Here is a 25,516-nt window from a genome sequence, read left to right on the forward strand (position 1 = left end):
TTGTTACGTGGTTACATGTTCTAGCATACTACATTATCGTTTATCGCCAGCATGGACAACTTCCTGAGTCGCTACGCCAGTGCAGAAGCTTACAGCTATTTACGAGATGCCTTGGTATGGAATCACTTCAACTGGCAGATTTGGCGCTCAAATTGGACTCGATTTCCTGACCTTTATCACGGATTCAAACGCCCCGACGACCTGAAAACTGTGGCAGAATGGCTTGGACCAAGTGCCGAAACGGCTGTTGAGCGCCTTTGTACGGGCCAGTCCAAGGTAAGTAGTCTTTAATGGTTTTCTGTGAGACAATCCCGTGACGATCCCGGAACTGGTCTTCAGCAGCTCCTGTTTGGTTGTCTTAAGAGGCGAACTATGGAGATCGACATGTCAAGGCACATGTCGTGTTGCAATAGCGTGAACTGATGTTCACCGTTACAGACTGCTGTCAGCATAGTTGGAATAATGCTAATAAAAGCAGACTAGAAAAAGATTTTTAAAAACAATTCTGTCAGTATGATATTTTCAAATAAGACTCATATCATGTTCTGTGACATTCCGTCCGCCTTGAACCGACTCAGCTGTCGTCATATACGATCCTGGCAACTGCTAGACTGAGGTTCCACCCAACCAGGACCGTGGTTGAGTTACAACAAACCTACACTGGTGAAGCATTGTCCTTTTGGTAATCACTGCATCTGTAAGATGCATGCTGTGTCAAGGAAGCTTTAAGTAGTGGTAAGCTGTCCAAATGGCTATTAAGGACCACAAATGGGAACACATGGGATTCGGAATCACAGATACGTCCTTGACCTCGCAATATCCAGGCTAGTAGTTTCACTAATTGGGTAGCATCCATGACATGCAGCATTTCGGGCACAATGTCCATTGCTCGTGGTCTTACTTCAAAGCGGTAGCAGCTTATCATGAATGAAAACCCGAAGTCATGCACTTTTTTAAATAAGCGAGCATGGGTATGATGTTGACGAACTCTACTGCTGGGTTTCAACTCGGGATCATGGGTATCTGGCGCGTTCCAAGAGACGCAATTCTAGCAGCGAATTGGAGCTTCATGAGAACGGACCACCAGACCCCCACCGATCCTCCCGGCTCTAAACCTTATTCTATACTGATTTTCTAGTAGATATTCTAGTAGATATTCTCTAGACGCGTCAGCGTAAACTGTAATATAATGTCTATCACACACCCTTGAGACGAATAACATTACCAACATTAATCTTCCCTCACCGCAGCTACCAGACAGACAGGTATGTGTGTGCCAGAAAAGTGGTCTTAGCCATACAGAAGGACTGTGTGAAAAGGTGAACTTCGCACCTTTATCAGAGCAGTGAATCTTCCGTCGACGAATAGGCGCTGTTATTCCCATCCAGGCACAAAAGCCCTCTCCTGCTCACCTCTTTACCCTTGGACAGACTTCAACAATGTGAATGAGAAATTCATCACCCATGCAAGATCAAGTCTACCAAGCAGAGTTTACTTTACGACTGGCGAAAGGGCACCCAATGGCTACCGGATCCATCTGCCACCTATAGTGACATTATGGCGAGTCTGCCGTTCTCTCGGCGGGAACTCGCGGTTTGGGCGCAACGATATATGTAAGCTGCCCGGCGCAGAGGGTAATCCATCGGCGTAAGCGAATCTGTCGCATTCCGCCTTGTTTCTAACTTTACAGAATTCCAGAGTCCTACATTCCTGAAACAGTGGTGAGGGGCGATGCAACTGTGGGACACATACCCATTTTAGAGCTGGATGGCACCTGTATAAGCTCGGTGATTCAGGATGGAGGAGACTCGTGGATTATATGCTGAAGCCGCCATTCTTCAACCATGAAGAAGTCTTCATGTGGCTGGTTCTGGTGGCCGGAACAAATCCATAGGGCTGGTCGTTTGAGGCTGTGCGAGCCGTTGACCTGGCTGTGAAACGTTATCTATGGAAACCTGATAAGTCAGTAATTGATGCCCAATTCATGCATTTCTCAAAGGGTAACTGTCTAAACATGAATAAACCTTTCAAGTTGGCGATTGCAACCTCGCGTTGGTCGTATCTGCGTTAATGAAGAATGGCACCGATACACCTTTTTAGAAAAGGAAATTCTACTAATTCTTCAATGTCGGCTGTGAAGTAGCAGTAGTAGGTTGAGTAATCTTACAATTATTCAGACATTTGAGAGCATGTTCCTGTTATGCTAAAAGAAAAATGTACCAAGGGTTGCCATCCACGTAGGTAATGGACGGTGACAAAGTATAAGTGGGATGGAAAACATACGTAACCTTCTACACCTCACACATACTGACAAAGTCCGTTGTCAGAATCATTGGCTCTTATCTGCAGAAGACAAAAGGATCGATTTTGCTGTATTTATCGCGATGGTATTGTTTTTCACCAACAACACTGAAGTTGATCAAGTTTACATGAATGGCGCCATCATAGAGGTATATCTGGAAACAAAAGCATCATGTGAACAAACCGTTTTTACGTGAATAGAAGGCCTGTGGTCCTGTGGGAAAGGGGGGACAACATAACGAAACCGACCCGTCCGGTTCATACAGACACGTTTAAAGTGGAACTGGTTACATTCTAGTACCTTATGGACCAAAGCATTCATGTGGTTACCATGGTACACAAGACGTGATTGCGCTTTACGACTGGGTAATACATTATCTAAGAGTACTCAATTTTAGGCTAGGGAAGGGTGACTGTTTAATCTGCACAATATAAATCTAGCAAGTATTATCGCAGCTAAAACCAGGAAACATTTAATATACCTGTGCGTTTCAGGAAAAACTTCGTCTTCAGTAGGCAGTGTGTACGACCAAACGCCTTAATCAGGAAATGACCCTGAATTATAATAATGTAAATAATTTTACAAGCAATTAAAGAAGATATAGATGTGGTTTTAGTTGTTAAATACCGACATTGCCATGCTCAGGCGTTAAGTGAACCAAGGCTTTACATATTTCCTACACGTGCTACGACATTCATTGTTTCACATTTTCTCCTGTACCGCTTCTACAAATGCCACCAGAGTAAAGCGGTGCGTACATCTGAGCAGCACTTAATTATCGCTGATCAGCCGCAACTCGCCAATATCTAACTTTGATCAGCTTCAGCTGGAGCGCCGCTTTGCTGCTCACGGCTACGGAGTTATGTTCTGCTGACAGAGGTCAGCGAGATTTGGAGAATGGTTGACGCCTGAATTAATAAAATATATTTAATGCCCGCCAGTGTCTCGTTAATTAACATATGTATAATATTATTAACCCTCTTCGGTGTAGGGGCACGTATGTTTGAATAATTTTACACTAACTTCCTTTAAAGGTTCCATTATGAGTCTTCACTGGATACCGAGTACATGATCAGCTGTACGACTCCACCGAGAAAAGAATCTAGAATAGCAAACATGTGAAACGTGCGGAACGCCCTCGGTGTCAGGAACAGAAGGTGGCATGCAACCACTCTCGGCAACATGCACTTGATGTCGTGAGTAAGCACTTGTCAGCCTTTGTTTTTCATTGGGGCAAACTTCATTTGCTATCTCCAAGATTAGGAAGGCCAAAGAAAAGTGAACGTGATACAATATCAGGTTTCTGCTGCTGACAATACATTTATTTTGTTTTATTCCTCTCTTTGTGTTTTGTTTCTGTGTTTTTTCATTTCGTTGATTTCATTTCACTTTGCCTTTGTTTCTTGGGTGGATCGTTTTGTTTGTTGCTCTTTGTGGGGTTTTGGGTTTGCCAGATTGTTCGGTAAAAGTCGCACTCAATCTGCTAGTAATCTTTAACCCGCTGGAATCCGCAGTGAACATTGCCAATTTCCAGGTGAAAAGTCGTTATGAAAGTTCAATACACCAATGACGATTGATGCTGGCTCATCGATTAGGAAGTCTGCTGACATGTCATGCAGCTGCAGTACTTTATACGTGCTGGTCGGCATAATATACTGGAACCACAGTGAAAGTGGTGTCAGCGACCCTTCATTGCACGATTCCAACTTCGTACCCCGGACCTTTGCGGGGTGTATGTGAACTAATGCCGTGATGATACCATGTGTTCGTGATCCCATCTTCACAGGTGATGTTCCAACCGTATCCCGACCTTTGTGTGTGCGACCGGTGACTGACTGAGTTTGGTTTTACGCCGCTTTTTAGCAATATTCCAGCAAATATCACGGCGGTATTACCAGAAATCGGGCTTCAATATTATCAGCTCCATGTGGGGAATTTGAACTCTGGCTCCTCGGCGTGACGAGCCAACGCTTTAACCACTAGGCTACCCCAGCGCCCTTTGTGTATGAACCACGTCTGATGATACTTTTCATGTTAGAACTCAATCCCCACAGGTGAGATTCCAACTGTATCCCCGACCTGTGTGTATGAACCACGCCGTGATGATACAATTACATGTGTTCGTATCCCATCTCACAGGTGAGATTCCAACTGTAATTCCCTGACCTTGTGTGTAATATGAACCACGCCGTGATGATACTCATGTTCGTATCCCATCTCACAGGTGAAAGATTCTAACTGTATCCCGACCTTGTGTGTATGAACCACGCCGTGATGATACCATGTAGCCTGTATCCCATCTCACAGGTGAGATTCCAACTGTACCCTGACCTTGTGTGTATGAACTATCGCCGTGATGATACCATGTGTTCTGTATCCCATCTCACAGGTGGTGAGGATTCCAACCGTATCCCGGACCTTGTGTGATAGATAGATATAAACAGACGAGGCGGTCTCCATTAGTTCTAGTTCAGGAAACAGATACAGTCAGCAATTTACATCACGATGAATACTGTGTGAATGTTCGTTGATGCTGTTTCAATTCCCCGGCCTTTTGTTAGCGGGGATCTGCTGAACGCAGCAGTCGGTGATATTAAAGTTAGATCATCTGTAAATAATAGAGTCAACTTCCGATGAAACGAGGGGCAAATCGCAGTTCCATGGCAACTTTACGGGTGGGGCTGACCCTGAGTCTCTGACTGACCGCATTGTTGGAAGCCGTTTGCTAATTATCTGTTCTGGGTCACGTTTTAGTAGTTGATGAATATCAATAAGAAAGCGTAAGATACTTTATGGATGTAGAACGCTCCCTTATTATAATATGATGCGACATTTTTCGTTTATGTTGTGGTTCTTATACCGTTGCTAAAGTGTGGATATCTTCAGTTCAGTCTTGCTTCTTGACAACAACGTATATAAAACCCATACTTAAACAGACACTGATCCATAGCATTCCCCAAGACTGGTTGTTGCTTTTGTTATTGTTTTCCCCGCGAAAACGCTGATATCCCAGGAATTCTTAATCGGGTTGCTAATCTGGTAAAATATGTTAGGATTGAAAAAGCGAAGCTTCAATGTATATTCGTCTCTTTATATTTCTGTCTTGTATGATCCTAAGTACTTTATTTTGGCAGTTTCGGCTGCATTTCGAAACCTTGTGTTTAGTGAATTTCATAAATATGACTGTAATATATCTAGACGTTTGGTAGATTGCGTGACGCGGAGTCATATTTCACACACACGCGCATTAAGTGCGACCTTGTGTATGTTGTCTGTCTCATCGAACTTCCACGGCGAAAACAATAGAGTGGTATGATCGGTGTTGATGCTACACAAATGACTAAAACAAAATAATAGAAATATTATAATTAAAATTAACTAAAAGTTAGTGCAATAATACCAGGCTATTACCTTGCCTGAGTAGCCAGAACTGTTATCCAATATTAAAGTAACGATGTGCCATTCACATCCGCATCTGACAGAGAAAGCGTTCTATGCCATGTGTCTTTTAACAGCTCCAATATGCAAAAATGTATAAATCAAGTTGTAACTAGTGATGAACAGGCAAACGTTTTTATAATGGATAGACAATGTCTCTTTATTGCAATCGATGCCACGTTTCGGTGTAGAAGTTAATCTACAGAAAAAATCGTTCCTGTTTATCATCATACTCATCTTGTAAAATGCCACCTTCAAAGAAGTAATAACTAGTGATAGTTTCTGCAACTGGTCACGTAACTGTTTTCCAGTTTCACATTGGTGTATAGTCTCGTTGGTCACATAACATATAAACAGTCCACTCCAGAAGCTGTGAATGGGTACCTCGTAAGGATGGGGAGCCATTATCAACTCGGTGGCGCTCTAGTGGCTTAAGAGTTGTGGTATACCCCCAGGAGTTGAGATTGATAATGCGATGTGCCGTTGAGATTTCGACATCCAAATGATCGAGGAAAAATATTCAGCGTCTTGAGCATGCACCTTAGTGCGTGGATATGTGCGCTATATAAATATCCTATAATAATAATAATAAATATCGCCACACCTGGATAACTATAAAAATGATGTCCACCATTCGTTTGATAGATAAAATGAACAATCAAGGTAGCGGGTTGACAGTTAACCCCTTTGAGGGAAGGGCGTTGTGCCGCATACAGGCAAGACAAAATGTGATCACATAATAGCGTAAGTAACAATCTTTACATAAACACTGCCTCTTTGACAAATCCACTGTGCAGGAGGTGTTCTCCCAGACTGCCTAATTCTCCTCCCCTAGGTGTACCAGTACAGTTAGGCATTTAAGCTTAATTCAGGCATTTTAATTTTATATAGCTGGATATTTTTGTTTTTTTTCCATCTTTGAAGTTGGAAAGGTAAAAGCGTGAATCCAAATTTGTAGCAGGCTTTCTTTGAGAGGCATTTTAGTTAGCGAAGATGAAGGAAAACTAAGTTCTATGGACAGTCAAGTGCTTTGATAACGGTGTTAGCAATTCTGCCAATCGAAACGTACCCATTGGTAATAAAGTTATAAAGTTTATCATCCACAAAACTTAGTTTTTTCCTTATAGTTATTGTTGTAAATGTATTAACAACAAACACATGTACATATGGCATCGTAATTCCTCACACTTTATATTTGTTTTGATTTAGACCACACTCTCACACACACACACCTTGACCATTTCTTTGAAAGGCTGGAATAGCTTAGTTTGTGACATTTTCTATTAAATCTTTGTAATGGAGTGGATTCTTGTTATCATGATTTACCCTTAAAGCCAAACAATGAATGCTCTTCAATTCTTAAGGTGGATTTTACTCTCTGTAAAATTCTCAACCATCTTGAATAGCTTTTCCCATGTATCAACAAAATATATGAATTTACATAAATTATGTGTAAACTTTTAACTGGTCTTCGCTTACATAATTCCCATAAGTTGCTTTCGATGGTAATAATAAACCACCTTTAAAACATGAAGATAACTACATATTCACTACATGATGTTGTGTAAAGCTTTCAAAATGAAACCACCGTAATTCACTTCATTTGGAGTACATCTTTTTTCATCAAATTATAGTTTATTCATTCTGAATTCCAAAGTATGTTTTCCACTTACTCAGGTCTTAAGTTTTGTAAAATTAAGATCATGCCGAAATTTTATGAAATAAGTTACATCCAGATTTTTTATGTATTTTTGATATGTTGAATGTCAATATTGGTCCTTGAGAATCTTTTACAAAATGTTTTTGTATTTATATGCTTAAATAATACCAAATCGAAGTTCTAATTCGATATTTTAACAAATTCATCAAACTCATATATTTCATTATTTTTGTACAAAGTGCCGTGTCCAAAATTCCAATCCTACATAGTTTATACCTTTGACCTTTCTTTGACCCTATCCATGAATTTTGAAGTTTTTCAGCATTAACTTTCTCAACCCTGTGGTAAATCCGCGCCAAAAATATAAAGTTCATTGTAGCGTAGATACGTCTTCTCGACTAATCTGGAAGTGAGTGTGTAGTGTCATCCCCAGATTGTGCCAGCAGAGATTTTTTATACGTCATTTGAATTCCTTTCTTTTATCTTGCCATTATACGTATCTCATCACCATCGCGAAGATTAAAAGTGCAGCAAACCCCAGCAATATCAGCCGCACAAATCAGCAGTTGAAGCTGCAGCAAAACCATAGGTTGTATATAAAACGGAGATGGGAGACCAGTTTTTCAAATACATAGCGTATTTATGTTCTGTTGCTGGTTGCTAGCGTTTTGCTTTTGAGATATGGACACATACCTTGCCTTGCGTCCGCATAATTTTAGCACAACCACCTATGACCATCCAGTTAGTTCCAAGCACCTTTAGTTATTTGTGCCCGTTCTTTTAACATTTTTCATTCTACCACGGCTACGGAAATGCTCCAATTTGATCCCGTCAACGAACAAAATATATGTATCAATTCTGACGGAAAATGCAAGTTCTGATTTCACGTATGCATCACTGCGCATCGTATACAACACCGCCGCACTACTTCAGCCTCTACACCAACATGAATTTCAATATCAACACAACAGACGTGATGGAAATGCTGATGAAACATTTATTAAAACTACTACGCGTTCGGCCTCAAATGTAATTTAGAGACTATCAATTCAGGTCTAACATTCATCTAATTTCCAAACACAGTACGTTTATCTCCTAATTTTTTATTTTAATGTTTCTAAGCACCTCTTGATAAGTAAGTTCACCTTCCAAAGAGAGTGACGTTTGAGAATCTAGCCTTGACATCTCTCAAACTTGCAGAAAATAAATCTTCAATGTCAATCTGTGTACAGTCTCCTGTTTTTGTAGAATTTAATATAATACTTTCTCACCTCTTGTATAATTTCCACTTTGAGGTTTTACTTTTGTTCCATCCTGTTTTTCGAGAATTAGGATGGATTTTTTTTCATCATGTTCGATCCATTTGGCTTTGGATTTTATAAAGGAACCTTCAGTAGGACGCCGGGCTAACCCCGTGGTTAAAGCTTTTTGCTCGTCACGCCGAAGACCCGGGTTCGATTCCCCACATGAGTACAATGTGTAAAGCCCATTTCTGGTGTCCCCGCCGATGTTGCTGGAATATTGCTAAAAAGCGGCGTAAAACTAAACTCATTTGCAATTTCACTCCACTCTTATTTTGTGTAAAATGTTCAATTCAAGTTTAAGTGATTTGTGCAAGCTCCATTATACACTTTGCCTCCCTGTCAGCAATTTGTTCTCCTAGATTACCTCAAGTTGGTTTAATTCATTTTCTAATCTTGCTTCCAAGGCTACGTTTTCTTGTTTACGTGCAGATGAAAGTAGTATTGACGCTCCTCTTATGTTTAACAGTAATATTTCCTATAGTAATTGATTATTGATTGTAAGCACTCTTCTCGTCTTCTAATGTTTTGATTTCATGTTGTTCTTAGGGTATCGCTTACTTCATTTCATTTTTTATAACTTCCTCATATTTCGTATCCTTCTAACAGCGAATTATTGAACTCCAGAAGCCCTTCCCTTTCTGTATATTCGAAGCTGTAATTGTGAGTGACAGTTTCAGTGATCTGAATTAATACTTGCTTGTATATCTCTTCTTACAGAACTGGAGAACACATTATGTGATGAATACACAATGTCATTTAGAAAGCGGGTTGTGGAACCTCAGCCCTAACCTCAACCTGCAATCCCTAACCCCTAACCCTAACCCTAACTCAACCCTAACCCTAACCCTAACCCTAACCTAACCCTAACCCTGAGCGACTTAGGCGGCTGAACTTGTGTGCTGGCGATTAGATGCCTGACTCTGAGGCCCATATAAGTTAATCAAAGCATATATCTTTATCATTGATAGTCACATCCACTGCTACATAGTTGCCATCATCTTTGTCAGTTATTATTTTTGCATAACCTTAACCTGAAAATTATTGCTAAATTACTGTCCCCATGGATTACTTTTTAAATGGACTAATGTAGCATTCTCTATGACCCCATTGTTGTTTTGTTATTAGTTGTTCCTGGTCAGCTTGTAGAAACTAGATCTGGAGCCCTTTTGTTTCTCAAAAATCTGGAAATCTAGTTTCCTTTAAAGTTATTTTTAAGCCTCTTGCATCATCTGTCATTATTGTCCACTTTGCATCATCTGTCATTATGGTCCCTTTGTATCATCTGTCATTATTGTCCCTTTGCATCATCTGTCATCATGGTCCATTTTGCATCATCTGTCATTATTGTCCCTTTTCGTCATCTGTCATTATTGTCCCTTTGCATCATCTGTCATCATGGTCCATTTGCATCATCTGTCATTATTGTTCCTTTTGCATCATCTGTCATCATGGTCCCTTTTTGCATCATCTGTCATTATTGTCCCTTTGCATCATCTGTCATTATTGTCCCTTTGCATCATCTGTCATTATTGTCCCTTTCGTCATCTGTCATTATTGTCCCTTTGCATCATTTCTCATTATTGTCCCTTTGCATCATCTGGGTCAATATTGTCCCTTTCGTCATCTGTCATTATGGTCCCTTTGTGCATCATCTGTCATTATTGTCCCTTTTCACCATCTGTCATTATTGTCCTTTTCCATCATCTGTCATTATTGTCCCTTTCGTCATCTGTCATTATTGTCCCTTTGCATCATTTCTCATTATTGTCACTTTGCATCATCTGGCTCAATATTGTCCCTTTCACGTCATCTGTCATTATGGTCCCTTTGCATCATTTCTCATTATTGTCCTTTTCCATCATCTGTCATTATTGTCCCTTTCCATCATCTGTCATTATTGTCCCTTTGCATCATCTGTCATTATTGTCCCTTTGCATCATCTGTCATCATGGTCCCTTTGCATCATCTGTCATTATTGTCCCTTTTCATCATCTGTCATTATTGTCCTTTTCCATCATCTGTCATTATTGTCCCTTTCCATCATCTGTCATTATTTTCCTTTGCATCATCTGTCATTGCACATAATTACCATTTTCTTCGGTGACATATTGTAAATATAATGTATGATGGCACACAGATTTTGGCCAATGGATAATGCAATTGTTATCAAATATGAAACGAGCAAAACTAAATGAAACATAAATGCTTCCTGTTTGTTCCATAACGAAACAGCCCTACTTAATAACAGTCACATTTCTACATAGAACACGCAATGTCATGTGTCCTGATCGGTAGATATCGAGTCAGTCTTGCTCAAACATTGTCAAACTTCATTTTGCCTCTAAAGCTTTTGGTATACCCTCTAGGATACTTGAATAATGTTGTAACTCGCCGTAACTTGACATGTGCGATCACCTCAGTTGGGGAACATTTCAGAGGCTTGTAAAGATAGATAAATTAAAACAACTTTGAAAAAAAATCAGATCAGACTATCAATTGTGAAACACACACCGATAAAATGTTTGTTTCCCTCAGAACATTGCAGAAACATCTTGAAACAGCACATGATATAAAAATTACTAAACATACGCTTTTGCAACTTTTACACACATTTGGCTACAGGTACAAAAATATAACTGCCGAGAATAGAAACTGTATTATGTGAACGGCCAGACATAGTTCAGTTTGTGAAATCATTATCTGCGTACTCATCAATATACTATATGAGGGATATGGAGCCTGTAGACGAGGCATGAAGTGAACGCTTCCCACACAGCCAGGCGTCAGTGGGTACTCCAGTGAGGATAGCAGAGAAACAGGGGAGAAAGTTACCTGTCGGAAAAGGCGAGAGGCATATTGTTCTCCACACGCTGGATCAGCCAGTCAGGGGTTTCTCCCTGGCCTCGGTTTTCAGAGTTAAGGCCAAGAACAACAGTGACTACCACACGGAAATGAATGGTAATGTCTTTCTAGAGTGGGTGAATGGTAATGTCTTTTTGGAATAGGTGAATGGTAATGTCTTTCTGGGAGTGGGTGAATGGTAATGTCTTACTGGAGTGGGTAAATGGTAATGTCTTTACTGGAGTGGTGTGAACGGTAAATGTCTTTCTAGAGTGGGTGAATGGTAATGTCTTTCTGGAATAGGTGAATGGTAATGTCTCTTCTGGAGTGGGTGAGTGGTAATGTCTTTCTGAGTGGGTGAATGGTAATGTCTTTCTGGAGTGGGTGAATAGTAATGTCTTTCTGGAGTGGGTGAATGGTAATGTCTTTCTGGGTGGGTGAATGGTAATGTCAGTCTGGAGTGGGTGAAAGATAAGTTAGTCCCAGCTTTGTCTGAACAAGCACGTATTGTCATGAACAACGCCCTTATCACAGCGTGCTAGATCCAGACAGGTAAAGCATCAACTTTCAATAGCCGAAAAGGTGACACGTTAACGTGGCTAGAACGCGATAATGTGTCATTTCCACCAAAGGCAACAAAGCTACAGCTATATGAAATATTCAAAACATCCTATCATATCACTGTGATCTCAGTCCTATCGAGTTGATATTGGACATTGTCAGCGGTGACGTTGCACGCCAAAACACAACGTCAGTCTCCGAAACGTTGCTGAAACACTTGTACGTGAATCACTCCAGTCGTGTACCAGTCGATATCTGGAAGCGATGCGTGGCCATAGTGGAGGGACGAGATGTTTTGGCTGCAACGTCACCTGCATCAAGTTACCATTCCCCCATAGTGGTAACAGTAGGTAACATCACAGTCGAGTCTGATTATGAGATTGATAACATGAGCGAGGCTAAATGTGATCCGTGACATATTGACATGACCCCTATAAGTCAGGAAACAGCCGGCGCTGTTCCACCAGCTGGTTGTCACCCTCGGTGAAAGCCTGAAAATAGAACAATATTACACGATAGTTTCTTAAACAACTTTTCCGTGGTAATGCAAACGTCATATTCAGATCCTGTTGGGTCCAGAGGTTTATTTATTTATGTTGTGTGCATTTATCCCTATTTCGAGTTATTCAAATCATTCATATTGTTCATTTGAATCCAAACGGGCTGTAGTTATAATAACAAGTGACTGCCGTAGGTCCGCACACGCAGTCGCACGCACACACACGCACACACACACACACACACACACACACACACACACACACACACACACACACACACACACACACACACACACACACACACACACACACACGTTCACGCATCATGTACAGCAGCATGTTATATTCCTGTGAAAATTTCCCCGGTTCCTCTTTGTCAGCGAACGCTATGTATCTTAGCTAATTGACATTTACATACTTTCGCAGCTACTTCACATCGTTCGAAGGCGTTAGCATTCTAAATTGAGGTGCCTTGTGGGTGTTATCCCGAAACTGAAAGTCTCCAGATGACGTAATTAGGGAGGTGTTATAATCCACCGCCAGAAATGGGACAAGGAAATTGCACTGCCAGAATTGGGACAACTACCATCACTTATTAGGACTAATTAGTTTGTGTGAGAAATGAAATCGGATTAATTAATCCTTAATTAATCTTGTGTTCCTAAGGAACCACACATTAGGCCATCGTTTATACATGTAGATACAGTCATTTATCAGAGCAGTTCACATAAGCACAGAATAGTGGGTTGAGGCTTTTTTGTTTTAGGAACCAATTTCAGTCGTGCATGCAGAACGTTTTGATCAAGTTCACGTCGTATTTGGTAACATCAGCTACCAAACTTGACAGTACTGGTACTGGTAGCGACATGGGCTGCAACACATGTTACTGTGCTGGCTAATGTCCACCCTAAACAGATAAGCCTGAAATAGCATGACTTCTTCGTATGACAATATTGACAAACTTTAGCATTCACGAAATAAGAGAAGTTGTTATCCATACATTTTGTCATTATAACACAACATGTTCAACTAACCGTCAAAAGAACACACAAACCATTCATATTTTACAACCAATACATATTTCAATTCATATATCCAAAACAAAATTGTATTTCATATATTTATATTTTATAGTGATCTGTACCTTTGCCTTTTACGTTCGGAATTTTACGGAATATGTTTTGACGAGTAAAAGAGACTGGCGACTCTGTTTTATATTATATATTTCCATTATAAGGATTTGTTTCAGGAATAGTTTAGAATATAAACTTTGGATTTCTTTATTTCGTGAGCAAGACGTTTGATATAGATATTTTGTGTTCCGTTGTCAAGCAAGAGTGATCACCTTGCTTCAGCACAACATTATCTGTATCCTTTCTTTTGACAACGGTACAAGAATCTGTATCGAAACGTCGCACTGACGAAATAAAGAAGTTGTTATGGATAACCATAATGTGAAGTCCGTTCGAACTCGTTCTATATTGTAATCTGTCTCGCGCTCGCGAAATTTCTAAACTCGTGTGCCCAACTTCTAAACCCATCGGCAAGGTTTGTTTGTACTTTTATTTGGTTATTTTCATATTTATCGGCGTGTTACTCAGCCTGTGAAGGTAAGATATTTAGGAGTTAGAAAGGTGTAATATAAATATTATCCAAAGCAGTGACCATATGTCGGTAAATGGTTTCTGTCTGGGTCGCTCATAATTTATGGCTTTGGTGTGTGTGTTTGTGTGTGTGTTGATGATGATGAATTTTATGGAGAAGCATGAACAATGTGAATGACACTCCCCTAAAATGTATGTACAAAGTAAAGTGACTTCAGTAACCCATGCATGTCGTAAGAGGCAACTAACGGGATCGGGTGGTCAGGTTTGCTGACTTGGTTGACACATGTCATCGGTTCCCAGTTGCGCAGATCGATGCTCATGCTGTTGATCACTGGATTGTCTGGTCTAGACTCGATTATTTACAGACCGCCTCCATATAGCTGGAATATTGCTGAGTGCGGCGTAAAACTAATTTCACTCACTCTCACTTATCAAAGCACATCGTTGGATTAAGAGAGTACCTCGGCAATCGTAACATGTTTTAGCGACTGTCATTATGACATTATAAATTAGAATTACCTCCCTTGCACTAGTGTTTACACCTCCGTGTAATAATAGTGATGAAACTATAGTGTAAGAGATGGGTTTTCAGATCATTCTCGAATGATCATACGTAAGCAACGTACAGCAGGCACGACATTTACTGCGTAAGCATTTGTTTGCCAATCCACCCTGAAATCTCGTCGTCTGTTATCGACACTGGTAACCTCAGTGTTGAGAGTCAGTCACTCGCCGCAAAGTTGATCGCCAGACATGTCGAAGAAGGATTTTGTCATGAACGAGTATGTCAAGGGAGGTAAGTGTATCGAACACAAGTAGAGTAACATGAGTTCCGTTGTCATGCAAATGATGTTGCAGAAGTCTTGACAAAACGAACTAATATGAAAATGCTGGACCTTGTTTATTGGAAAAATACCGAAAGTTCAGTTTTCAAAATACCTTTTTACCCAAATTTTCACATGATTGGTTTTATATAAATATGTCAACTGGGTTTAATTTTATGAATTATAGTGCTTTGATATAAATTATAGTGAGTTATTGTTGTATGTAGGTTTTAGCAATATTTCCAGAGTATCACAACATATAGGACAACAGAAATTGGCTTCACACATTTATACTAATATTCCAACTGCTCTTTGGTAGAAGTATATTACCTTGTTAAACAAACTGTAAACATTGACATTCAATCTGGCAGGCTTCCAGTACTTTCAACATATAAACCAGATTTGCTGAAGCTATATACATAGCTATATACATGTATATAGTGGTCTAGTGTTAAAGGGCACTGATCCAGAAGCGATAAATGTTTCTAAGCCAACAGTCTAATTACTGAAACCAAGCTACAGGCTGGTCAGTACCTGCTCCTCGACCATGGCGTGGACATGGGGACTGGGCTACTGTCCACCTTGGCAGAATTTCTTCAACCTAAACGGTGGGACATTAGGAAGGGTGGATGCCCATCAGATGCCGTTATTTGAAAATTTCAATATTATTGAGTGAAAAAAGATTTAATCTTTGTTGATCAGTCAAAACTTATACTATCATGAAGATGGTGCAGCCAAGGTAACGGTGTCCTCCCAAAAGTTAGGCAGCGTTAAAACAACAAAGGTTATCGTTGGTTGCACTGAGGCTCCACTACCCAGATAGCAATGTCCGTTGGGCCAACATTGTTGGCATCTGATTGGGCCCTACGTTGGCCAATGTTATTGGCAGAACATTGCTATCAGGGAAGATTACTATTACCTTACGTTAATTAATGGACTAGTCCAAATGTACTAATCAAACACAAAGAGGGAGAGATTATGGATAATGACAATGACTTTATTTTATATTGTTTATGTTGGAAGAATAGTAAGAATATATCTGTGTTTCTTATTTGTCTTATATCTTACTGGCTCTAACAGGCTTTTAAATTGTCTGTACAGCTAATACCTTGAACTTTCTTCAACTGTACTATTCCATGACTGTATATGCATGTCAACTGCAACTTGTTTAAACATTTGAAGAAACTGTGATTCATTACCAACACCTTGAAATAACCAAACATAACCAAATCCATATGAAAACAAAAATAAAGTACGCACAGGTGAAACATAGTTATCATAACCACAATTATCGTAATACATTAGCATATTATAAGCTTTTTTTTAATTCTTTGTTGATGCATATTTACAAGTTTAAGCCAGTATTTTATGAAACGCCGTTGTGCATTTATATACATTGTGTAACGTCCACATTCACCATAAACAATTACATTTGGTGTTTTGGGACCAAAATTTAAGAACTTCTTACATGCAGTTAAATGTACATCTTCAATCTTATAAAATTTATTAATACCCCATCCTTCAGCACCCTACAAAAGAATTGGTTGAATTTGGGTATCAAATATTTTGAAAAATACAGAATAGTCAATATTATCTAATTTATATAAGTGGAGCAGTACTTCTAGAAGTGCCCTTTTACCCCGAGATGATAAATCTAATATACATTTATTGAATTTACATGAAGATGAAAAGGAATACCTAGATATCAATATGAATCAACTGTTAAGACATCGCTCACCTTTATAAAACCATTTCATTTCTCGCTAAGGGTCCACCTCTTCTAAAAGCAACAATTTGAGTTTTCTCTAGATTAATTGTCAACATTAGCATTTTGACTCAAAGTATTTCTGTACAAATGTGAAAACATCTTGTTAGTGTATGGGACAGGTTCATTATATCAGTGGGTAAGGCTAGGTTGTAATCACAGATTGATTTGTCTGACAATTGGGATGTATGACTTTTGGGACGCCTAACTTTTGGGAGTAAACCGAGGTAACAAACCAGTCAAGAATTCTGGGATATCATCCGGTACTCACGGGAGAAAGGCACTAACAAAAGCAACAACCAGTCCACAGAAATTGATCTTGATCAGTGCCCCCTTTAACAGAGAGCCATGATTGATCCTACACTACAGCCAGGACATGACCCTAAACCTTGATGTCTTGACTAAAGGAACCCTTCAGCTTCACTGTGCTCAGCAGGGCTTCTATTGCAGAATGACCATGATCAGCATTAGTTTATACAAGTAATAATACTAATAGTCCTGGTTATTTTGCTACAGGTTCTTCAAGATGAATTGTTGAGAAATGATGCATTCTTGACTGAAGAGGAAATCAAGACTCTCCTGGCTGAGGATGAAGATAAGGAATATAGAACAAGGGGAGACAATTATTGGCTATCCCATCCACCCACTTTTACCGTGAACTGGGCAACATGTTGACAATATGGATGCAGGAGAGAAGTATGGAAACCCATCTTTATATCCAGCATATAGGGGCCTTTTGAACATTTACAAAATGTTTCCAATATTAGGATTGTAGACAATTTCATTCTTCACTAATTTTGTAGTTGGTGCATTTCATTACTATTCATGGTTAGGCCTCTTTGTTTTATTAAATGGTTTTACAAAATGTGTGTGTGCCAGAGAAAGCCACATTTGAAAAATACCAATTGCCGCTTAAAGCCATATTTCAAGTGCAAACCTTGGTGTAGACTAATGCTTAGTCTCTGAATATATATATAATTTTGATAGTAACAAACAAGCCCATTTAAATTGAAAAGGAGCCCCAGGGAGACCAGAGATTCAGAACCTGAGGAAATCTAGACTTGCTTTATTTAGGGCTTTAGCACTGCAGAGAGAGCTTGGCAGTGGGGAAAATAATGTGGTTCAGGGACTGTGAGACAGTCTAACCTCGGTGCCACGAAAACCACAATGAGTAAGGGAATCAATACCGTTTTTTCAAATAAGAGTCACCATAGATCACAAAGGACTGAAATTGAAGTGTAAAGAGGTGTTAGGCATCACACATGGGGCTGTTTATAAGTATATTTATGCAATAAATGTTCATATTTCTAAATTGTTTTTTGTTGTTAGTTTTTAGCATTAATGTAAACAAAATAACTGAGGCAACAATAGATCTATCTGAAACAGTTATCAGAAAAGGATAAAACATTGAATTAAGTTAATGTTAACTAAGTTAAAATGCTTCAAAGAAATAATTGGTTGTATAATCATAAATAATTTGTATACGGTGTTTGAGAACCTACGCGAGGCAGCAAGCTTGCATGATCTGGACTTTTCTCCACGAACAATTCAACTAGATTTCTAGATTTTACATAATGAATATTTCATTATTTCATGCCTATTATTTACGGTAACATGGATTAGCTAATAGCGCATTGCCGGAGAGCCACATTCACACGATCACTCAACCATGCCCATTGCCAGTTGAGCCACACCATTTTAAACTCTTTCTTAAATGTGGCTTTCCCGGGCTATAACCACAAAATGTTTGGTCTAATATAAATATACTTAATTGCATTTCCAGATCAGTACTACTACCAAAGGCAAGCTGGTAGTGTAGATCAGACCATAATGGAAGTAAAATTGCCAAAAATTTCCAGATAACCAATTGCCAATATCAACATAATACATGATATTATTTTCCATATTATATGAATAGGGGTAATACTTCACTTCACCTAATTGTAAAAGAGAGCTGGCCAAAATAAGTGTTGTTATAAGTTCAAAAACATATTCTGTAATTTCAGTTTCAATTTGTCTTTTGTCCCTTAGACTGTATGGATAAATTAACACAGCACTTGTATTAAAAAATGTATTTTACAGATATTGCCCTGCCCTGAATCTGCCCAAGTATGACTTGCTGGATGAGAAAACCTATGCAGAGTCAAGGTATGTGTGTAACAACATGAAATGAGTAAATTCACAGAATATCATTTTACACATGTTTAAACATTCACATGACATATATCTATGAGCTATTGCTTACAGAAACCAGAGTAGCTTTTTAGGAACACATTTCGCTGTTTTGGTCATGTTGGGGGGTGGGGACCTTTTAACACCACATGCTGTTCTAACAGATGTACAAATTCTTGTAGCCCTGGCTAGCTATTCTCGAAACATTCGTAGCCCTACAAACCTCTTAAGCCCATTCTTAACACTTTGGCTACAATCAAAGTTAAGAATTATTAGGGCTACGAACGTTTCGAGAATAAAGGCCCTGGTCACATTATCAGTAGACCAAACTGGAAACCAGGAACAACATTAAGTCTAATAATGGTGCCTAGCACATTATCGCATGTACTATGCATACCAGCAGTGTTTAAGATTCTGATAAATTCCAGTGGGACAACTGGACTGGCAAGTCCTATTAAAGTTGTCAGTCATGTTTTCATTTATGATTGACGGAACAGTAAAGACTTCACTAGCCCTGATCCACAAACTACAGTAATACAACAATGGCTGTGACATGTTGAAGTATGGGAGATACAATCACTTAACACTTTGTGGAACTAAACCCACATGAGAGTAAGTTTAGCTGGTGGATGAAGTGTACAGTTAAACTATGTGTGGAGTAACTGTTGCAAGTTTTCTGGGATATATTAATATCCGATCACAATCACAATCCCACTCACTGTATAATCAAGTACTATATTTCATCAAGAAATCAACATACCAATAAACAACACCAGTAATACCTTTGGTAATAATGTTAACTGTACCAGATAAATAGAGGGTGTCTTGGACATTTAGACTGGCACATATTTTCAACGGTGATGCAAGGTACGAAAGATTAAAGCAGCTGGGTACCCGTAACACATGTTATATCTGGGATTACACTTTCTTTGTAAAGTACAGATTCTAGTACTTTTATTGGGTTGAGTCCCATCCGGGATTCGAACCCACACCCTCAGAGTCAGGCACCTAATCGCCAGCTCACAAAGTCAGACGCCAAGACCGCTCAGCCACCGCGGCTTCCACAAAAAATGGAAGTCAGACAACTGGTAGTCTAGACTGCGGACTTTGTGTACCCCTCTGATAAGTGTTATTTCGTAGCTGGGTACTTGAAAGTGGTACCTGTCAGAACAGTAAGCACTGCTCCTTCCTGTCACACTGAACCTATTCCATTCCTGACACAGCGAGGAATGACACAAGGATATGTTTCAGGAACGCCGTGATCGCCTCCATCACTCCCCTGCTGGAGGGCCTGAAGACACTGTGGACGATGTGGGGACGGGAGGAGATCAAGTACAGGATCCGAGAGGTCCTCCTGGTCAGTAATGGTCGGTACTGGTCACCAGTATCTAAGTAATACAGTTGGCTCTACCCCCATGTGTATAGTGTAATAAAGTACACTTTCGCCCTGAACTATTATAGTTAAACTACGAGGACGCTTGCGTCCGAGTGCTTTAACGTTATAATGGTTCAGGGCAAAGCTACTTTATTACACTATAGGTGGTGGTAGAGGGAACTGTATTTCTTTTCTTAGATGCCAAATTTAATACACACAGATTAATCTAGGCAGAAAACAAACAGTAAAGCAATGGTGTGGGGGACCTAAATTAACAATCCTCAATCAGGGCTAACTTGCGGGCTCTTCCAGTGACATGTCTGCCCCTACGTTAAGACACACGTGGCCATAAAAAAACAAATGATAAACAGTTTGAAGACGGCTTACGTTCGGATTAAACGTCTTCTCTACAGTCCGTTTGAGTCAGAAACGGACCAATGAATTGCAAATTTGATCATTGTACAAAATTGCCACATAAATATAAATAGTACACATGTTTATCATTTACTAATACCCAACAGCTTTCTTATATTTGAAAATTTTCCGGACTCCACCAAAAAAGTTGTTTAAGAAACTATCATCATTGAAAACGCAAAAGTTGTTATCTGTCGCGTCGGGGTGAAACCGCATAAACGGAACAGCCACTATCGCGTCGTGCACAGGATACACATGCCTGATGAAAAATGAAGTTGAAAGCTGACGTGACACAGTTGATGATTAAAGTGTACAATTTTTTCCGTGCTGAAGCCGGAAGGGGCAAACCATTTTATGCCATTAATAAATTCCGTAAGCAGGCAGCAAAAGCTTTAGGAGTATCAGCAAGGGTACTGACAAATGTTTTGGAACACAAACATTGTGAGGGTGATGCGAAGCAGGTAGGGGTCGTGTCAAAATCACACAAATTAACCCTTTCGGTTACAATGATCAAATTTGCAATTCATCGGTCCGTTTCTGACTCAAACGGACAGTATATTATTTTAGTTACTGCTGTGATTATCGTAAGCCACATTGGGAATTGTGAACGTCGCACTTCTACTACCAACGTAAGGTTTGAACAGTAAATCCAGATAAAGTCACTCGACATTCCACAGATGCACTGTGGGACTGTGGACATAGGCTCAGTCAGCGAACATTGCCGTGTCACTGGTTAATTGTGATTCAAGCTGAGACATTTATCCGTTGAAAAAAGTTAAACGTAATGTTTCCACCTTTGATGTTAGCCAAGTGAAGCATCTGCAAGGCAGGAAACAGGGTGCTACACAGTAGTTTACTGTAGGAGGCTCTACGAGACGATGACACCTGACATGCATCATGACATTGGTTACCAAGGATACGTTTGATTACAAGGGGGGACAGACAAGTATGGTGTCATTTCAGTGTGATGTAATGCAAAAAGGTGAACTTTATCGCCAAATAAAGTACTGTCAGCGCCTGATGGTGTCATCTTTGCTTCAGTTGTTGGGAAAGCGTGGCATTTTGGACCTGTTTGGAATCAGGAAGACGGTTGGAACTAAGGAAATATGGCCGGTATCCAAAGAGAAGTTAATCAAATCCTTCAAGGAGAAACACTCGTAAGCTGATTTGCGCTACCTGTGTAATCACGATAGTTAACTGCATGGTATATGTAGGTAGAGCTCAATGATATGGTTGAATGTCAATATGCCCTGTTGCTACAACTCCTGGCTCAGTATACATCACATGTTTGTCTTCTCCAGAGATGAATATTTACAATCTGCTCTTAGGTCTAATAGTACAACCAAGACACAATGAACTGGAACAACTCAGAGTTAATTGTTTCAACAGAGAATTCAAAGCATGATAGTATTTGGCCATTCAAACTAAGGAGAAACAGACAAAACCTGTCTGTTTTCTCAGAAAATTTTATAAGAGCAAGTTTCTCTAAATACGATGGCTGCACATTGTCACCAGACATCTGCCCCTGAGGTGTCAGTTTGGTATCTGTATGCACATGTTGATATAAAGAGCGAATTAGGATACTGTTTCTATTTGTCAGGCCTAACTTCCATAGCACTGGGCCGCTAGCTGTGGGTGGGGCGAGCACTGGCCAAGCACTTCCACCGAGACAACAGCAACTCCTGGTGGGGCACCAGCACTGGGAGTGAGTATACCCTACAGACAAGGTCGTAGACCGACAGATGTATACAACTGACAGACATCAGTAGCTTACAGACAGTATATGGTTGACAGACAACAGTAGCTTGCAGACGATATATGATTGCCAGACATCAATAGCTTGCAGATGTATATGGTTGCCAGACATCAGTAGCTTGCAGGCGATATGGTTGACAGACACAGACAACAGTAGCTTACAGGACGATAGACGATAACAGAAGCTTGTATATGGTTGACAGACATCAGTAGCTTGCAGGCGTATATGGTTGACAGACATCAGTAGCTTTGCAGACAGGCGATATATGGTTGCCAGACAACAGTAGCTTACAGACGATATATGGTTGCCAGACAGTCAGCTATGCTGACAGACGATATATGGTTGACAATAATAATCAGTAGGTTGCCAGACATCAGTAGCTTGCAGGCGTATATGGTTGCCAGACAACAGTAGCTTACAGGTTGCCAGACATCAAAAGTAGCGATATGGTTGACAGACATCAGTAGCTTGCAGAGGTATATGGTTGACATGTGACATCAGTAGATTGCAGGACGATATATGGTTGACACACATCAGTAGCTTGCAGAAGTATAGATTTCAATAGCTGATAGCTCATGCAGATTTCAATCTGACTCCTACAATGATCCTTTTCCTTACTCATTTCCATGAGTCATACTGACTCATAACGTTCGACCTGGTTTGTGTTTCAGCTGAGATGGACAAGAACGAGCACATAGCCCTGAAGACACTGAACAAGATCATGGACAATGCTACCTGGATCAACATCCACTGGCTGCGGTGAGTCCCGGCAACTTGTGTATGGTTGTTTAACTGTCGACAAGTCTTCATAGGTCCACAATGAAATCATATGGTTCAGTGGGCACCGAGCACTGGTTGGTTGTAATGTGTCATGTGTCTAATGAATTGCTGCTCATCACATCAATCACTGGTTTGTTTTGTCAGGGCTCTGTTATTCATAATGTAAGTGAGGACACAGCCTTTTCGAAAAGAGGTGTGTGTAGTTTGAATGTAAATATTTTGAGGAACAGTTTGCATTTGTCACAAGGGTACAGGATACAATCATAGACTGGTGATGAGGTCAATACCTGTTTTATGGATCCTCACGAAAAGCAATATTGCTTTTCAAGGTCCATAAAACCTTCGCCCTTGGTCAATATTATTGCTTTTGCTGGTCTATAAAACAGGTATTGACCGAATTCACCAGTCCATAATTGTTTTATTATGTAATGACCAAAAAATAGCTTCTAAAAACAAAAAAACATGTCCATTTAGTCAAGAAAAGTAATTTTATTTTCGCTACAAACTAATAATGTTATGTTAACAATACTGTGACATGTAAACAATAGGATGATGTCATAGCTTGACGTCAAAATCTATTTTTAGTAACTCAAGTATATGACTTGATATGACTTTTGGTGGGACCTGGGTTAGAGTCAATATGCCACTCTGTGCGCCGGTCACATGACCGCCTCTAGACCAATCAGGTAGCCAAAAATATGCTAACATAATGATGTACCATATTTGGTCTGCCCCACCGTATAATTCCTGGAATATTGGCCAGAGACATAAGACCTCACCCTCTGACCTCGCCCTGACCAGCTGCACCAATGCCCTCACCAACATGGGGAATTGTGTTGGCATGTGTCCCCAGCAATTTCAGTGGTGACACTCTGGATGACCGACGCGGTCATCATAACGAATCAGAGGATGTTGCTTATGTTACTAGTACTTCACCCTACATGATGAAGTGTAGCGGACGACTGTCATAGCAACAAGCTTTATGTGTTATTGTTGACTCACTCACTATCCTTCTTTCAGCATGATGTCATTATAGTGGAAATGAGACAAGAGGGAAGGTAAGTTGTCACATCAAGCATAATATTAAGTTTACCACTACAATGAATTTTTATGACACAAAATGAAATTTTGAAAGTGGTCAAAGGTAACACATGTTATTTTTGGGTATACGCTTTCTCAGTAAAATACAGATTCTTGTACTCTGTTAGGTTGAGTTCCATCGTGCATTCAAACCCACGCTCAGAGTCAGGCACCTAATCACCAGGGTTTTTTGTCTTCATCAACCTAAATGACAACGTAGAGGGTGTATTGGCTTATGAGAGTGTTGTGTGATGTTTCAGGCTATGGAGCCAGATGGCTGGCTGATGGCTCCATGTTCCGTGGCTTCCTGGAACCAAGCAGATGGTGGATCTGGACATGATGTCGGGTTGGAGGCACTGAGATGCGGACATCCACTGGTCATCAGGATGATGATGAGGGGTCTGGGTGACCATTATGCACCGTGACAAGACTAACCAGGATTTAAATTAGTTCAATAAATTAAGAAGGAATTTACAAACAAACAGCTCTCTGGCACCATCTTGTTTTCTTGGAGTTGTTTCCCTTCCTAGTACCAGGAAGTAGTAGTTATTGGGTTTGAATCTCAGTGTCTGAGAGCCTGCTGGTTCCACCAAAGGGTAACTGTCTTGGACTGGCCCTGCTCGGGCTTGTCTCTCACAACAACTTGGCATGATGATACTGTTTAACTAACCATTAAACACACAATGCCAGGGTTAACTAAAGCAGGTTTTGACCTTGTTGGTTTGTCAGCTATTATGTGAGGTGAAGCTGGCATCACGTACTGAAATGTATGTATAAATACTGTGTTCAGAGTTTTGAGAACCTATTTCCAGTTGCCAGCGATGTTGTGTACTACTGGCATCGGAATTGGATAATGATGCAGTGGAAAGATCCGTTACAATTGGTTCGTCTTCAGAACAGCGTCATAATATGGCGTGAAAAATATTGTAACAGTGACCAAATTTAATTTTTTTAATTGTACTTTTTTATTTGATTTAAAAATAATAATAATGATACCGAAAATTTATGTAGCACCAAATCCAACCACTCGGGTTCCGGTGCTCATAGCGAAAACCACTGTACCTGGACTATGTCTGAACTTAACCAACTCAATTACCATTGGCACAGTCACACCATGTTGATATGGATTACTAGAAA

At 40.0% G+C, this 25,516-nt stretch overlaps 1 protein-coding gene and 1 pseudogene across 1 annotated transcript in view; both read left to right on the top strand.

Moving 5' to 3' along the window:
* LOC124262543 (aplysianin-A-like) overlaps positions 1-25,516 on the top strand; it is a 42,415-nt gene that overhangs the window by 5,719 nt on the left and 11,180 nt on the right. The gene's annotated exons all lie outside the window — the stretch shown is intronic.
* LOC124262542 lies at positions 52-24,664 on the top strand (annotated as a pseudogene).

The sequence above is a fragment of the Haliotis rubra genome, unplaced genomic scaffold (assembly GCF_003918875.1).
Source record: "Haliotis rubra isolate DU_JTF1 unplaced genomic scaffold, ASM391887v1 Scf844, whole genome shotgun sequence".
NCBI classification, from domain to species: domain Eukaryota; kingdom Metazoa; phylum Mollusca; class Gastropoda; order Lepetellida; family Haliotidae; genus Haliotis; species Haliotis rubra.